Raw genomic sequence first — 13,576 nt, forward strand, 5'->3', positions numbered from 1 at the left:
TAGAGAAGTTCCCTTAGCATTTGTTGTAGAGCTGGTTTGGTGGTGCTGAATTCTCTTAGCTTTTGCTTATCTGTAAAGCTTTTGATTTCTCTGTCAAATCTGAATGAGATCCTTGCCGGGTAGAGCATTCTGGGTTGCAGTTTCCTCCCTTTCATCACTTTAAATATATCGTGCCACTCCCTTCTGGTTGTAGAATTTCTGCTGAAAAATCAGCTGTTAACCATAAGGGAGTTCCCTTGTGTGTTATTTGTTGTTTTTCCCTTGTTGCTTTTAATAATTTTTCTTTGTCTTAATTTTTGTCAATTTGATTACTATGTGTCTCGGCATGTTTCTCCTGCCTGGGACTCTCTGCGCTTCTTGGACTTGGGTGGCTATTTCCTTTCCCATGTTAGGGAATTTTTGACTTTAATCTCTTCAAATACTTTCTTGGGTCCTTTCTCTCTCTCTCCTTCTTCTGGGACCCCTATAATGCAAATGTTGGTGCATTTAATGTTATCCCAGATGTCTCTTAGGCTGTCATAATTTCTTTTCATTCTTTTTTCTTTATTCTGTTCTGCAGCAGTGTATTCCACCATTCTGTCTTCTAGGGCAATTATCCATTATTCTGCCTCAGTTATTCTGCTGTTGATTCCTTCTAGTTTATTTTTCATTTCAATTATTGTATTGTTCATATCTGTTTGTTTGTTCTTTAATTCTTCTAGGTGTTTGTTCTTTAATTCTTCTAGGTCTGCGTTAAACATTTCTTGCATCCTCTCGATCTTTGCCTCCATTCTTTTTCCGAGGTCTTGGATCATCTTCATTATGATTATTCTGAATTCTTTTTCTGGAAGGTTGTGTATCTCCACTTCATTTAGTTGTTTTTCTGGGGTTTTATCTTGTTCCTTCATCTGGTACAGAGTCCTCTGCCTTTTCATTTTGTCTGTCTTTCTGTGAAAGGGGTTTTCATTCCACAGGCTGCAGGATTGTAGTTCTTCTTGCTTCTGCTGTCTGCCCTCTGGTGGATGAGGCTATCTAAGAGGCTTATGCAAACTTCCTGATGGGAGGGACTGGTGGTGGGTAGAGCTGGGTGTTTCTCTGGTGGGCAGAACTCAGTAAAACTTTAATCTGCTTGTCTGCTGATGGGTGGGGCTGGGTTCCCTCCCTGTTGGTTGTTTGGCCTGAGGTGACCCAACACTGGAGCCTACCCGGGCTCTTTGGTGGGGCTAATGGTGGACTCTGGGAGGGCTCACACCAAGGAGTACTTCCCAGAACTTCTGCTGACAGTGTCCTTGTCCTCACAGCCACAGCCACCCTCTGCCTCTGCAGGAGACCCTCCAACAGTAGCAGGTAGGTCTGGTTCAGTTTCCTATGGGGTCACTGCTCCTTCCCCTGGGTCCCAAAGTGCACACTACTTTATGTGTGCCCTCCAAGAGTGGAGTCTCTGTTTCTCCCGGTGCTGTTGAAGTCCTGAAATCAAATCCCACTAGCCTTCAAAGTCTGATTCTCTGGGAATTCCTCCTCCTGTTGCTGGACCCCGAGGTTGGGCAGCCTAATGTGGGGCTCAGAACCTTCACTCCCGTGGGTGGACTTCTGTGGTATGGTTGTGCTCCACTTTATGAGTCACCCACCCAGTGGTTATGGGATATGATTTTACTGTGATTGCGCCCCTCCTACCATCTCATTGCAGCTTCTCCTTTGTCTTTGGATGTGGGGTATATTTTTTGGTAAGTTCTAGTGTCTTCATGTCGATGACTGTTCAGCAGTTATTTGTGATTCTGGCACTCTCACAAGAGGGAGTGAGCGCACGTCCTTCTACTCTACCATCTTGAACCAATCTCAATAAAAGATTTTTTAACATAGTAATATATTTTTTAAAATTCTCTGGGGGAAATGGAATGAAGGAGTTAGAGAAGAAAAGGGAATGATGTGAAATTCTAACTGTTCAGGGAGAGTTTGTTTATTATTTTGAAACAGATAATGGTGGTTCTCAAATCCCTATGCCATTTAGATTCCTTTGGATGCTTTAAAAGTGACATAAGAGTTTTATTTTAAAACATTAGTATTTACAATATGACATCAATAAAGTCTTGTGTAAATATTTAAAAGCATGATAAAAACTCTTGATGGCAAGTTACATATAAGCAACATTCTTGTAGTGATCATGGACAAAAGGGCTGGGAGTACACTGGCCTGAACTGGCTTTTCACTCTTGCCTCTCTCTTCCCATGATAAATAATTTCCCACAGTTGTAAAATTCCAGGGATAGAATGTAAATATGGAGTTGAGGGGTAGGGAGAGCACAGGATAGAAACCAGCTTGACTTCAGTAGGAAAACTTGGAGAGGAGCAGAGGTAATAATCTTAAAGGCTTGAGAGGAAAAACGTAATGAGTGAGACAATCAGTTGGACTGTCCCCAACTTCTAAGCTACTTCAGTTGGATGTAAGAGCTTGGGATACCCTTTCAGCCTTAGCAACCCTCTGTCAACACATGACTTCCTCAGCGGTCAGGCAGGAAAAACTCAGCATTAGAAAAGGGCCTGAGGTTAGTGGTGGTTGTCCCTAGGGTATAAGAATGTGAGTGATTACTTTCTCCTATTTCCTTCTCCAGATTTTCTAATTTCATTAAATGGATGAGTATTGTGGAAATTTTACTACACAAAATGGAGGTCAAAACAGGCTGAGAACTGCAGGCTCTGCCCTGGGTTCCAGCCCTAGCGCTGCTGAGAGCTCACCTGTGCTGAGGGTCTGCAGCGATTTCTTTGGTCAATTTCTTCTTTTCTGGTTCTTTCTTTCATAGTCCCATTAACATTTTTATTTTATATTAACTGAAAACTCAGGGTCTTATTCTGGCATATAAGTTTCCTTCTGACTCAGGGGGGCTTGGACCTCAGGATTTTGGCTCTGCCTGCTGCCCTTTCCTGCTTCTTTGTGCTTCAGCACACCTCCCAGGCTTGAAGATTATTATGGTCTGAATGTTTTCATCCTCCGCAACTTCCCATGTTGAAGCCCTAACCCCCAGTGTGATGGTATTTGGAGGTGGGACCTTTGGGAGGTAAATAGGTTTAGATGAGGTCATTGAGAGTGGGGTCCCCATGATGTGATTAATGTCCCTATAAGAAGAGGAAGAGAGACCAGAGCTCTCTCTCTCTCTCTCTCTCCATCACATGAGGACACAGTGAGAAGGGCCATCGGCCAGCCAGGAAAAGGCTCTCACTAGGAACTGAATCATCCTGCACTTTGATTTGGACTCCCAGCCTCTAGAACCATGAGAACTCAATGTCTGCTGTTCAAGCCATCAGTCTACAGTATTTCATTGTAGCAGCTGGAGCCACATGAGACAGGGACCATCAGTCTGGAAAAGACTGGGCCCGGCCAGCCCTGCCGTTTGTCCCTGTGCTCCGGCATCATCATGGTGATGGCACGGGGCAAGGGGGCTTCCAACAGAACTGAGACAATGAACAGTGGTAAAGAACATCATAGATATACTTTGACATGACAATTTTGCCTCAGGTTGAGCCTTCCACATTGCCTTGGGCAGAGTGGAAAAAACATCAACAGCATTCAGGAGGGCCAGGTACTGCCTGGGAGATGCCAGGGTAACTGTGAGTGGTCTCAGAACAAGCTTCTCAAACTTTTAAGAGAGGAAATGATAGGTAAAGCTTCTGAGCTTGGAATATTTTTGCAGGAGTTAATCTCTAACAGGATACTAGTACATGTTCTACCCAACCCACTTTTGGAAGTGCTAGGTTAGGGAATCTAGTTCAAGCATTCCACTAAGAAATCTTTATTGAGCACGTATTATGTGTACAAGGCAGTAGGGATATAAGAGTGAACAAAACAAATATCCCCACCTTCCTGGAGTGAAGTAGTATGTGGAGTATGTCAGATGGTGGTAGGTGTATGGAGACAAACAAAGCTGGCTTGGGGATAAGGAGGGCCAGGAGGCAGGGGTGTATTGTAGTTTGGAGTGGCCAAGCAAGACCTTCAAGGTGACATTGGATCAGGGGAAGGAAATGAGGGGTCAAGCCAGGTGGGTAGCTGGGGGGATGAGCATTTTAGCTATAAGTCATATCTGGTGCAAAGACTCTGAGACATGGCCATCCTAATGCAAGACCAGAGCAGAAAGGGGAAACATGAGGGGTAGGAGATGGAATATAGGATAGCAGGTCATAAAGATAAGGGGGAGACAAACTGTGTAGGTCATTCTGCAGAATTTGACTTTAACTCGGAGTCAGTTTAGAACCATTGGAGGATTTGAACAGCGGAATAACTTAACCTTACTTTTATAAGGCCACTCTGGCTGCTGGGGTGAGAATGGGGGGTGAGAATAGGAGCAGGGACATCAGTTAGGAGGCTATGGCAACACTTCTTAAAATAATTGCAACACTTCAGATAGGAGTTGAAGGCAGCCTGGATCAGGATGGTAGTGGGGGAGGAAGTGAGAAATGGTCATACTTTCAATCTATTCTGATGCAGAGCAAACAGGACTTATTGATAGACTGGAAGTGGGTAGACAGAAAGAAAGGAGTTAAGGATGACCATAAGTTTTTGACCCAAGCAACAGAAAAAATGAAATGTCTATTTAGTGAAATGGGGATGACAAGGATTTCCCCACCCTCATGACGTCCTTTAACAAGCTTTGCAAACTTCCAAGAAGAGTAATGGTATGTAAAGTTTCTGAAATTGGAAGATTTTTGTAGGAGAAACAGGTTAGGGTTGGAAGAAAGAGATCAGAAGCCTAGTTTCAGTCGAGTAGAATTTGGGTTGTCTCAAAATAGATCATGGACCTAACTAAATGTAAAAGCTAAAAACAGAAAACTTCCAGAAGAAAAATATAGGAGAAAATGTTCATGACCTTGGGTTGGGCAAAGAATTTTTAGATACAATCCATAATAGAAGAAAAGTGATAAATTTGACTCCACCAAGATTAAAAACTTTTGTACTTCAAAAGACACCATTAAGAAAATAAAAAGATTAGACATTTACTTGGAGAAAATATTTGCAAATTATATACCTGATAAAGTACTTGTATCCAGAATATATAAAGAACTCTTACAATTCCACAGTAAGACAAAAAATCCAATTAATAATGTATAAAAATTTAAACAGACATTTTACTAAGATGATATACAAAAGGCTAATAAGCATATGAAAAAATACTCCATATCATTAATCACTAGGCAAATACAAGTTAAAAGCACAACGAAATACCACTGTATACACATTATAAAGGCTAAAATTGAAGACAGATAATATCAGTTGTTGGCAAGGAAGTGAGAAACTGGAACTCTCACAAACTGTTGGTGGGAAAGTAAAATGATACAGCCAGTTTGTAAAACAGATCAGCACTTTCTTATAAAGTTAAATATACATTTATCATATGACCCAGTTCATAGAAGCATTATTTATAATAGCCCCAAACTGGAAATAATCCAAATATTCATCAACAGGTGAATGAATAAATAAAATGTAGTATACCCACATGATGGAACATAATTCAGCAGTAAAAAGGAAGGAAATGTGGATAGATGCTACAAGGCTTATAAATCTCGAAAACATGCTAAGTGAAAGAAGTCAGACACAAACCCCACATAGTATATGGTTCTATTCACATGAAATGTCTAGAAAAGGCCTATTTATAGGGATATAAAACAAATCAGTGTTTGTCTAGGGCTGGGGGTGGGAGTGGCTGCAAACGGGCATAAAGGAACTTTTCGGGGTGATGAAAATGTTCTAAAACTGGATGGTGGTGATGGCTGCCCAGGTCTACAAATTTACTAATAATCATTGAATCGTATACTTACAATGGGTGAATTTTATGATGTGCAAATTATGCTTCAATAAATCTATTACAAATGTGAGCTGTCTTATGTGATATGCAAAAGTGGGTGTTAAGTTGATAGTTGCACATTTAGTCTGAAAGAAGCCCAGACTGGAGATAAAAGTTGGGAACTGCTCAGTTGTACATACGATAGCTATATGATAGAATTTAAAGTCTTGAGATGACTGAGAGAATGAGTGTTGACAAAGAAAAGGGAGCTGAGCACTGAGCTTGGGGGCTCCAAGATTTAGAGGCTGGGGTGTAAGAACTAGCAAGGAGATGGAGAGGTCCAGCCAGCGAGGGAGAAGGAAAACCAGGAGAGTGGTGTCCGGGGAGCCATGTACAGAAGAAGAGAGAGCGTGAGCTGCAGGGAACGCGACTGAAAGTCAAGGACGGTAAAGATGAAGGACTGACTATAGAATTTAGCAAATGTGCGGTTCGTGGGGACCTCAACAAGGAGAATTTTGACAGGGAGGGGGATGTGAATTAGAGGAGTAGGTTCAAGATTGGAGCCAGGATGGGAACAGACGACTCTGGAGGAATTTTGCTATAAAGGAGTTTTTGGGAAAATGTGTTTCCTTATAACTGATAATAATGATGGGTCTGTTTTATATTCTTTGTATTCTTTTATGAGATGGTCAGTCAGGTGGGGCACAAGAGGAGACAGAGGAGAGGCTCAGGAAACAAAGTTGATCATAAACTCTCAGGTTCTGCAGCCCGGGGGCAGGACATGCCACGCAGGGCACATGGAAAGACACCAGGGTGGTCAGGAGCAGAAGACAGGAGGGGCTGAGAGCTCAGCTCATGGCCTTCCTTGGGATTTCTGAGGGAAAGACAAGGCAGGGCAGGGTAAGCAGTTTAGGGTTGGCGGGTTCGAGTGGTTCTGGGGGGCTCTAAGCTATAGGGGTGGTCCCTAGTTGCCTGGTACCTGGCCCTGGGATGATCCAGGCAGAGGAATCTTGCTTCCTGGGGTTGTACTGACGCCGAAAGCTCAGGTTCTCTGCACTGGTGCCAGAACGAATCTGAGAGACAGAGTTCTGGGTGAAGTAGAAGAAGACAGCTTTATTGCTTTGCCAGGTAAAGTGGGCCACAGCGGGCTCCTGCCTCAAAAAAGTATGTGTCCCAACCCCGGAGGATCTGATGAGAAGTTTTATAGCAATAGCTCAGGGGGGATGTTGCTGACAAGATTAGGATGTGTGAAGGGCTTGCACTCCCTTAATCTCATCTCAGGTGCTCAGTCTCCTAATCTGGAGCTTTTTTGGTCCCTTTAGTCTTGCCTCAGGTGGTTTCTTGGCTGCTCTTCCCTTGATTAGCAACAGTTTGAATCGAGCTTTGGAACTCAGGGAAGGTCATGGAGGCTGGAGTCTTGCCTACAAGAAACGGGGGACAAAAAAGGCCTCCATGCCCAGGCAACCCACAGGACCTTCGCTCAGTTTCAGTACTGGCCAGACAGAGGAGGTGGGGCTCTGGATTGGTTATTTTGCATTAAAGTCATGCTCCAGTCCTGACTCTTTGCTATCTCTAACAATTGGCTACTGTCTCCCCAACCGGAAAGGTTTTTTTGTTTTTGTTTTGTTTGTTTGTTTGGGTGCTTATTTTTAAGATGTCAAAAATCATAATATCCAGAAAAAAATTGTATTGAATACAGCATACAATTTATTTTTACTTAGATAAATATTTTACTTAGTACTGTAATTTAGTCCCCCCAGTACCGCGTGAGGTAGTAAACTCCAGTGTTGGTGAACTTTTGATATTTCCTACATTCCCCAGTGTGCACCCTCTGACTAGAATGTTCTTCACTGCTGGGCTCCAAGGTAACTCCCAAGACCAGCTCCTTTGGGCCATTCTCCTCTTGTCTTATACTGAACTTTATAACATTTGTTTCCTGGGTCAGTCTCTCCAGGTCTTGGTGACTTTTAAAAAGTATGCCTAAAATAAGTGATCTATTTCCTTTCATTTGCATCAAATTTCACTGGATTCTGAATTTTATTTTCAACCAATACTGAGAAATTGGCTCTGAAATGATGCTTTAACCAGAGAAACTAACAGGAATGGATAGAAAACAGATGTCAGTAATGAAGAAACTTATGTTCATAAGAAACTGCTTAACATTCAATAGTTCCTCCCTTAAGAGACGGTGCAAGTTGGAATCGTGGGGGAAATGTGTGTACTTTTTTCCTAGATGTTTATTTGATTGGGAGCTATGTTCCTATTTGGTGAAATGCTTTCTGTATTTGGAAAGTCATGACTATGTATATGTTTGAATAGCAGATTAGAAGCCAAAGCTTTCAGCGCATGCATTTACACTGCTGTTCATCAGGGAGATGGCCCCTCTGGGCGTGTGCCTGGTGCAGTGCGGAGGCCATGTCTTCAAGGGTGCTGGTATCTGAGCATCTGACTACAGTCTGGACTTGACAACACTTGGAGCCCCGCAGGAATGCTATAGGATAGAGAGGGTCATGGGTTCAAGGGCAGAGGCTGGGGTGGTAGCGCTGAGCAACAAGCCAAACCCATGAGAGGTTTGGGGAATGAACCACCAAGAGGGAGTCAAAGAATTGGATCCAGGTGAGCAGACTTGGTTGGAAGGATGTGGTGGGTGTGGTATGGGGGTAGTAAGTGAGCATACAGAAACCAGAGCATGGCCGTGAGTAAAATACAGAGAGCACTGCACCTTCCCTGGGCAACTGTAAACCATTCTCTTTAAAGACCAATCAGAGTTAAGATTTGCTGGTATAGAATGATGCTGTAGTGCAGCAATTAAGAACACAGGTTCACTTAGTATGATAATCTGAGGGAACTATATTCAATATCCTGGTTTACCAAACCATAGTGGAAAAGAATATGAAAAAGAATATATATATATATATATATGACAAACACTTTGCTGTATAGCAGAAATTAACACAACATTGCAAATCAACTGTACTTCAATGAAATAAATTTAAAAAAAAGAACACAGGTTCCTGAGGTCTGTAGACTGGAGTTTGAGTTCTGGCTCCACCACCTCTAGCTGTTGGTTCTCTCTGAACTTTAGTTTCCTAAATTATAAAACAATGCCTGATGACAGGACTGTTCTGAGTAATGTAATGCATGTAAAGACCTCAGCATGGTGCCAGCCATATCATAACACTCAGAAGAGGTAATTATTTTTGTTAGTTATTTAGCATCAAGTTCTTCTTGCAGCTGGAGAAGGCGACTAGGTATGTGCCAGACCCTATGTGCAGTGCTTTCTGTGTAGCATCTGATTTCACTGTCATAACAGCTGCACGAAGCCAAGGCTTTTATGATCCTCGTTTTTATCAATATAAACGAGGCTCCTGTGGCTGAGGGAGACTGGGCTGCTGCTCGAGGTCCCAGGACTGAAAGTAGTAACGAGTAGTAGTGAGTCTGATTTCAGTTTCTATGGGTTTCAAGGAATGGTTGCTGACTTGAAATGTTGTTTATTTCTCTTAATCTTGGGCAATGTACTGGGATATGAGTAAGAAAGAGAATGAGGAATCTTGATGGAAATCTTATCAGAAAGCTTGCTGTGTGCCTCAGAACATGGTATTAAGCTCTCAGGGTTCAAGGCTGTCAGATTTATCATCTGGTTTTCTCCCTTCCTTCCTTCCTTCCTCTCTTCCTTCCTTCCTTCCTCCCTTCCTTCCTTCCTTCTTTCCTTCCTTCCTTCCTCCCTCCCTCCCTCCCTCCCTCCCTTTCTTCCTTTTCTCTCTCTCTCTCTCTTTCTGAGGGAGAGGAGGATGCCTCAGGTAAACCAATAAGTGCTTAGCGAAGAAAAATATAATGAAATCATATGAGCTTAAAAAGTTCCACAGCTTTCTTAGCATAAACTTTCTTGCTTGGGATAGGGAAACCACCGAATCTGAGGTTTTTGCCTAGAAAAATGTAGGTAAGTAGCATTTATAAAATGGTCATGAGAGACAGCCTCTTGAACCATTTAGTAGTCTTAGCCCAAGTTGGGGGAGGGCGTTGGGAGGTGCCAGGATGGTTCCACATATGAAAATCAATCAGTGTAATACACCTCATTACCAGAACAAAGGACAAACACCACATGATCATCTCGCTTGATAAAGAAAAAACATTTGACAAAATTCAACATTCTTTTATGATAAAAAACATTAGACAAACTAGGAATAGAAGGAAATTACTTCAACATGGTAAAGGCCGTATACGAAAAGCCCACAACTTACATTATACTCAGTGGTGAAAAACTGAAAGCATCTCCTCTAAGATCAGGAACAAGGCAGGGATGCCCGCCCTCCCCCCCCCCCCCCCGCCCCCAACTTTACTTCTATTCAACATAATACTGGAAATCCAAACCAGAGCAGTTAAGCAAGTGCTATAGACAGAATGTTTGTGTCCTCCCTGAATTCATATGTTGAAGTTTTTGTCCCAGTATGATGCTATTTGGAGATAGGGCCTTTGGGAGGTGATTAGGTCATAAGGGTGGAACTTTCATGAATGGGACTAGTTCCCTTATGAAAAAGACCCCAGAGAGCTTCTACTCTACCCCTTCTACTGTGTGAGAACACAACAAGAAGACAGCCATTTATGAAACAAAAAGCAGGGCCTCCTTACCAGACACCAGATCTGCTGGTGCCTTTGTCTTCGACTTTTCAGGCTCCAGAACTATGAGAAACAAAATTTCTGCTGCTTATAAGCCAACCAGTCTATAGTGTTTTATATTAACAGAGCAAACAGACTAAGACAGTAAGAAAAAGTTACAAAAGGCATCCAGATTGGGAAGGAAGAAGTAAAATTATCTCTGTTTGCAGAAGACATTGTCTTATATAGAGAAAACCTTTAAAGAGTCCCCTCCCACACACAAAAAATGTTGAAACTAATAAGCAAATTCAGCAAAGTTGCAGCACAGAAAATCAATATGTAAAATCAGTCGTGTTTCTATCCACTGACAGTGAAACATCTAAAAAGGAAGCTAAGAAAACAATTCCATTTACAATAGCATGAAAAGAGTAAAACACTTAAGAATTAACTTAACCAAAGAGGCAAAATACTTGTATGCTGTAAACTAAAAAAAACTGTTGACAACATTTAAAGAAGACACAAACAAATGGAAAGTCACCCCATGTTCATAGATTGGAAAACTTAATATTGTTAAAATGTCAATACTACCCAAGGCAATCAACAGATTTAATGCAATCCCTATCACAATCTCAATGGCATTTTTCTTATGAAAAGAAAAGTTCATCCTAAAACTCACATAGAATATTAAGGTTCCCTGAAATAGCCAAACCAGTTTTGAAAAACAACAAAATTGGAGGCTCAGGCGTCCTGATTTCAAAACATATTATAAAGCTACATCCATTAAAACAGTGTGGTACTGGCATAAAGACAGACATATAGACCAATGGGATAGAATAGAGAACCCAGAAGCAAAACCATGTGTATGTGGTCAGATAATCTTCAAAAAGGATGCCAAGACCACTCAATGGGGAAAATACAGTGTCTTCAACAAATGGTGTTGAGAAACTGGCTATCCACTTGCAAAAGAATGAAGTTGACCCTTACCTTACACAATAAACTCAGAAAGGATTAAAGACCTAAATGTGAGACGTAAAGTTATAAAACCCCTAGAAGAAAACACAGAGGAAATCTTCATGACATTGAGTTTGTTAATGACTTCTTGGATGTGACACCAAAAGCACAGGCAACAAAGGCAAACACAGACAAATGGGACCACCTCAAACTTAAAAACTTCTTCGCACCAAAGGACACAATCAATAGAATACAAAGATGAACTGTGGAATGGGAGAAAATATTTGCAGTTCCCTTCCGATCTAATTTCCTTCTTCTTCCTCTTGCTCACTGTCTGTCAACCACTCTGGCATCCTTGTTCCTTAAATACACCAAGCACACTCTTGCTTCAAGGCCACTTTCCTCAGGGGTCTAACATTTCCTTCAGGCCTCTGCACAAACATCTTCTCACTGGAGAGGGCTTCCCCTGATGACCTTTCATAAAACAGCAACCCTTCCTCTCATCTCCACTGTAGTCTCGTCCAGCCAATTCTTTATGTTTCTCTGTAGCACTTCTCACCACTGGCCATACTGTATATTTATCATATCTTTTTTGATTTGCTTTCTCTTTTTCCCTCTAACCCCCCAGCTGGAATATAAACTCTGTTGGGGTATTAAGGCCTTTTATTCTTGTCCCTACTTTGCAGATAAAGAAACTGAAGTTTAAGGAGGTGGGGAAACTTGCCCAAGCAAGTAAGAAAGTAACAGGTATAGACTGGTACACACACTTGTCTGACGCCAAAGACCGAGGCCTTAACGGATACAACTGTATTGCTTTTCTGTCACAACCTTAATAAAGAGATGGGTGGAGAGCTTTCTGAGTGGGCACCAAAGCCTGGGAATGCCCAGGTGGCCACAAGGCATTCAGAGGCCAGTAGCAGTCAACCAGGGTGGAGGCATATTGGAGAAGAGTGGGAGTAGAATTGGAAAGGGCCAGATCACATAGGGTCTCAGAACTCAGAACAAATAAGAGTGTGGATTTTATGTGATGCTCATTACAGATTTCTGAGTATAGTTTTAAAGAAAGATGAATGTGGTGGTTTAAATATATGCCCATAAATTTCTTTGACACACCTCTCTTTAAAGGTGGAGCCAAATTCCCCCCCCCCCCCACCGAAGATGGGCTGGACTTAGTTTCCTGCTAAGTGGGTGGGTGATTTCCCAGGTGAGGTCCTATAAGACCTGGCTGCTCCTGGACGCACTATTTTCTGCACACATTCGGGTGTTTTAGAGCCCTCTGTTTGGAGTCCTCTCCCACCAACACTCTACCACGGAGACACCTGCACATCCTCTATTGCTTCGGCTCTGTGCCTTGCCTTTCCTGTCTCAGGTCGAGACTCCTCGTGTTGCTCATTCCTTGCACTCTCACTCTAACATGTGTTGACATGCTGAATGAGACCTATTCTGCTCTCTTGACCACATGGCTGACTTTCTGCTGGTCTTGACCTCTCGTTTCTAACTTCTAATCCATCAGGTGCCCTCACCTCACTCCCAGGGATTTGCTCTACATCTTGGCCCACCAGTGCTGCCAAATCAGCAACAGCCTCCAGCTCTGCCCTGAGCTGCCCAGAGACCGGCTGGTCATGACCTTGCTCAGGCAGGCACATCTTAGCCTTGTACTGTTCTTTCCTTCTTCAAATCATAAATTGTATTTTTTATTTTTTCCTTTTGGACTAATGCATAGATTGCCTATTATCTCACTCTAACACACCTTAGTTAATGTATATTTATCTATTTAAAATACTAGTGCATACTATTTAAATATTTAAAACTGTGCACACTCTTTAAAATATTTCCACATCCTTTTCTTGATTTGATCCTTACAATCACCCCCATGGTGACAGTAAAGAGTATTTCTCCCATTTTAGGAAGAAGGAAAGAATTCACTTTTCATTATGCTACAGAGCCTTTATTACTGGCCATGCTCTCTGACATTTTTTTTTTTCTCTTGATTTTAAAACAACTACTTAAATATTCAATAGTTGTGCTATGGACAGAATTGTGTCCCCACAAAATTCATACGTTGAAGCCCTAACCCTCAATGTGACTATATTTGGAGACAGGGCCTCTAAGGAGGTAATGAAGGTTAAATGAGGTTATATGGTAGGGCCCTAATATAATAGGATTAGCATCCTTATAGGAAGAGACACCAAAGTGAGCACACAGGGAGATGCCAGCCACCTACAAGCCAGGAAGAGAGGACTCACTGGAAAGTGACCACACGGGCACCCTGATCTTAGA

General features: G+C 42.1%; 1 protein-coding gene and 2 long non-coding RNA genes across 17 annotated transcripts in view; 2 read left to right on the forward strand and 1 right to left on the reverse strand.

Moving 5' to 3' along the window:
• The window catches only part of LOC117197712 (uncharacterized), a 180,266-nt gene that overhangs the window by 115,887 nt on the left and 50,803 nt on the right, over nt 1-13,576 (forward strand). The window lies entirely within an intron of this gene.
• CC2D2A (coiled-coil and C2 domain containing 2A) overlaps nt 1-13,576 on the reverse strand; it is a 137,868-nt gene that overhangs the window by 110,378 nt on the left and 13,914 nt on the right. The window lies entirely within an intron of this gene.
• Nucleotides 1-13,576, forward strand: part of LOC125964177 (uncharacterized) — a 58,666-nt gene that overhangs the window by 8,555 nt on the left and 36,535 nt on the right. The window contains exon 3 of the long non-coding RNA XR_007476842.1: nt 1,281-1,533. This is a non-coding gene — a long non-coding RNA (uncharacterized LOC125964177). The remainder of the gene's footprint in view (nt 1-1,280; nt 1,534-13,576) is intronic.

Source organism: Orcinus orca, chromosome 4 (assembly GCF_937001465.1).
Source record: "Orcinus orca chromosome 4, mOrcOrc1.1, whole genome shotgun sequence".
Lineage (NCBI taxonomy): Eukaryota > Metazoa > Chordata > Mammalia > Artiodactyla > Delphinidae > Orcinus > Orcinus orca.